This window comes from Pseudorca crassidens, chromosome 16 (assembly GCF_039906515.1).
Source record: "Pseudorca crassidens isolate mPseCra1 chromosome 16, mPseCra1.hap1, whole genome shotgun sequence".
In the NCBI taxonomy this organism is placed as follows: Eukaryota; Metazoa; Chordata; class Mammalia; order Artiodactyla; family Delphinidae; genus Pseudorca; species Pseudorca crassidens.
The window spans coordinates 12,266,987-12,270,474 of record NC_090311.1 but is presented as its reverse complement, the minus strand read 5'-3'; the positions used below and the strand labels follow the sequence as shown (position 1 = coordinate 12,270,474).

At 50.1% G+C, this 3,488-nt stretch overlaps 1 pseudogene; it reads right to left on the bottom strand.

Annotated features, from left to right (window-relative positions):
* On the bottom strand, positions 1–1,726 carry LOC137208719 (essential MCU regulator, mitochondrial pseudogene; annotated as a pseudogene).
* Positions 1,727–3,488: the final 1,762 nt, after the last annotated feature.

Here is a 3,488-nt window from a genome sequence, read left to right as displayed (position 1 = left end):
AAGACAAGTCAATTTTTTTTAATGAGCAAAGATTTGAATAGACATTTCTCCGAAGAAGGTATCAAGTGGCCAACAAGTACGTGAAAAGACACTCAAATCATTAGCCACTGGGGAAATGCAAATCAAAACCACAGTGAAATACCACTTCACACCCACAGGATGGCTACACTCAGAAAGACAGATAGTAAGTGTTGGCGAGGATATGGAGAAGTTGGAGCTCTCGTACGCTGTTGGTGGGAATGTAAAATGGTGCAGACACTTTGGCAAACAGTCTGGCAGTTCCTCAGAAAGATAAATATAGGGAATTCCCTGGTGGTCCAGTGGTTAGGAAGTGGTGTGGCCAAAAAAAAAAAAGATAAATATAGAAGTGTCATGTAACTCAGCAATTCCACTCCTAGATATCTACACAAGAGAAATGAAAACACGTGTTCACCTAAAAACTGTACACAAATATTCATAGCAGCGTTATTCATAATAGCCAAAAAGGAGAAACAACACAAAGTCCATCAACTGATGAATGGAAAAATGAAATATGGTATATCCGTAAATTAAATATTATTCAGGCATAGTACTGATTCGTGCTACACAATATACATGAACCTTGAAATTATTATGCAAGTAAAAGAAGCCAAACACAAAAAGCTACATATTGTATGACTCCATTTACATGAAACGTCCAGAAAAGGCAAATCCACAGGGACAGAAAGTAGATCAGTGGCTGCCTGCGGCTGGGGGAGGGGAAACGGGAAGGGACTGCTTTGAGTGCAGAGTTAATTTTTTTTTAATTTTTTGTCAGCACGGTGGGGTCTTAGTTCCTGGAACCCGCACCCCCTGCAGTGGAAGCACAGAATCCTTTTTTTTTTTTTTGATATTTATTATGTTTATTCATAATTTGATTATGCTCGGTGGGCAGCACATCTCCAGGAGCCTCCCGGAGCCTGGGGATCTGAGCTACGGTCACAGACCATGCAGGAGGCTTCACTAGGGTTGGGAGGCTGCGGGCTTTCCCTGGTGCTTTCCCACGTGCTGACAGGGAAGGAGGAGAGGGTGCGAGCATCACCATTTCTCGAGTCAGGACTTTCTCCTTTCTACACTTCCTCCATGCCCTGTTAGTCATCATCATCATCATCCTCTGGAACAAAAATATCATGCTCCTCAAGCAGGGCAGCAAAGTTCTTGCTAATGAGCGTCCCGACAGAGAGAAAGGGGATCACAAGGGAGAACACACGGAGAAGGGAGAAGGACATTTCACCGGTTTGGGCAAAATGGAGCCGTTGAGAGTAACGGTGACTGACCTCATGGTACCAGACTCCGAACTGAGCCGCCGCGTCCGCCGTCCGTCGGAGACCTCACCACCTTTCCTCGGGCTCAGCCGGCTCCGGAAAGCCCCAGATGCGACGGGTGCCAACGCGAGCCAGCGAGCCGCTCCGGACGCCGTCTCCCAGCTCCGTCCCTCGTCCGGGCACCTGGAAGCACTGAACCTTAACCACTGGACCGCCGGGGAAATCCCCGAGTGCAGAGAGTGATGCAAATGTTCTGCAATTAGACAGTGGTGATGGTCGCCAAACCTCGTAAATATAATGAAAACCACTGAATTGTGCACTTTAAAACGGTGAATAGGGGCTTCCCTGGTGGAGCAGTGGTTGAGAGTCCGCCTGCCGATGCAGCGGACACGGGTTCGTGCCCCGGTCCGGGAAGATCCCACATGCCGCGGAGCGGCTGGGCCTGTGAGCCATGGCCGCTGAGACTGCGCGTCCGGAGCCTGTGCTCCGCAACGGGAGAGGCCACAGCGGTGAGAGGCCCGCGTACCGCAAAAATAAATAAATAAAACAAAACAAACAAACCAAAAAAACGGTGAATACTATGGTATGTGAATTACATCTCAAAAACAAACCAACAAAACAGCTCATAAAAAGCCAGCCAAGAGTCCAACCCAAGCCATCAGCCTCTTGGTCCTGCTCTGACACCCCTTAAAACGCCCATCACAGCCTCACACCACCAGAGTCCCTCATGAGGAGAATCTCACACCCACATCTGCTGCTGAGGGGCAGCTGGCATTTTTTTACCGTGTGACTCTGGGGACAAGGCCCCATCCTTACAGCTAGCTGGGTGGGGGCGTGGCCTGGAACACCCCCAGCCTGGCCAGAAACCTGTGACTTCACTCCACAGGACAGCCCAGGTCAGCCAGATCTCTCTCTCCCTCTCTCTCTGGAGTCTGGAACCGGAGAACGAGGGACTGAAGAGGTGAGCTGTGAGAGACGGACAGAGGGGACATGGGGGAGGCCTGCACTCAGAGCAGCCCCGGGAGCTGGTGAGCAGGTGGAAGTCGGAGGCAGCAAGGATGGATAAGCCAGGGAGGGCAGTCAGAAGAGAGCAGGAAGCGGCTGTCTTCTTCCTTCCCAAGGCTCTGTGGGCTCCTTGAGCCACACTCGAGTTCCTGTTCTGATTCCGAGTCCCTGCGGTGTCTTTACAGTAGCCACCTGCTCAAGGGAGGTCTGTTCTTTGCACTGAAAAGAGCCTGATGACACGCAGCAGGCATTTGTGGACCCAGGTTGGATAGACCAGCTCCCCCAGATTCATGGCCTTAGGGATGGGTTCTTTCGTTTACAAAGAAAACAGCAGATCTCAATGGTCTCTTCTGGAGCCCAGCCGGGAAAGCATCGGGCCATCTGCCTGAGATTCCATATGTAGGACTCCAGGACCCATCTTAGATACTGGCCTCAGAAGCCCTTGCACCTGCCCGGCAACGAGAAGATAATACACAAGGCGTAGGTTTCCACAGTGCGGACCAGTTACCATCTTGGTATCATTCTTTACTCTCCTTTGTCTTCTGACTTATTTGCTATGATTTAGCCTCTGCAATCGCCTCAAGTTAACCCAATTTTTTACAGACCAACAATTGGTGTGGAATAATAAAGACAGTCAAACTAAATATCTTATCTGGAGTGACCTTGAACTTATCAGTATTCTTCAAAGTAAGGAGAAGACATTTCACATCTCACTTTTAATGAGGAAAAAAAAAACTGTTGCTGGAAATATTTACCTTTCATCTGCTGCGCTGAGAGATGGGGGAGATTTGTCGACTTTGATCTCCACTTGTTTAATTACCGGGAAATGAAGTGCGCGTAAGCCAGCAGGATCATGAAGTCTCACTCTTGCTGCAGAAGATGGCAGCTGGGGACCCAGCAGCCTGGCATTTTATTTTCCCAGATCAAAGCTGAACCAGCACCAGGATGGAAGAAGTATCCCGATGAGATGCGCCTGAAGAAGAACCAGGTGGCAGAGACTTGACCAAAGGGGTCACTGGACCAGCATCTCCCATGGGGTCTCCCCTTCTCGCCTCCCACCCTAAGAGAAGGGCACGGTGTAGTCCAGGGCCCTGTCTGGCCTGCCTGATCCAAGTGGCTGCCTGCACACCACATGCCAGGCCCCAGCTTGAGGCAAACCCAGCACACCTGTGCACCCACGGCCTTAGTTCTGACCACTTT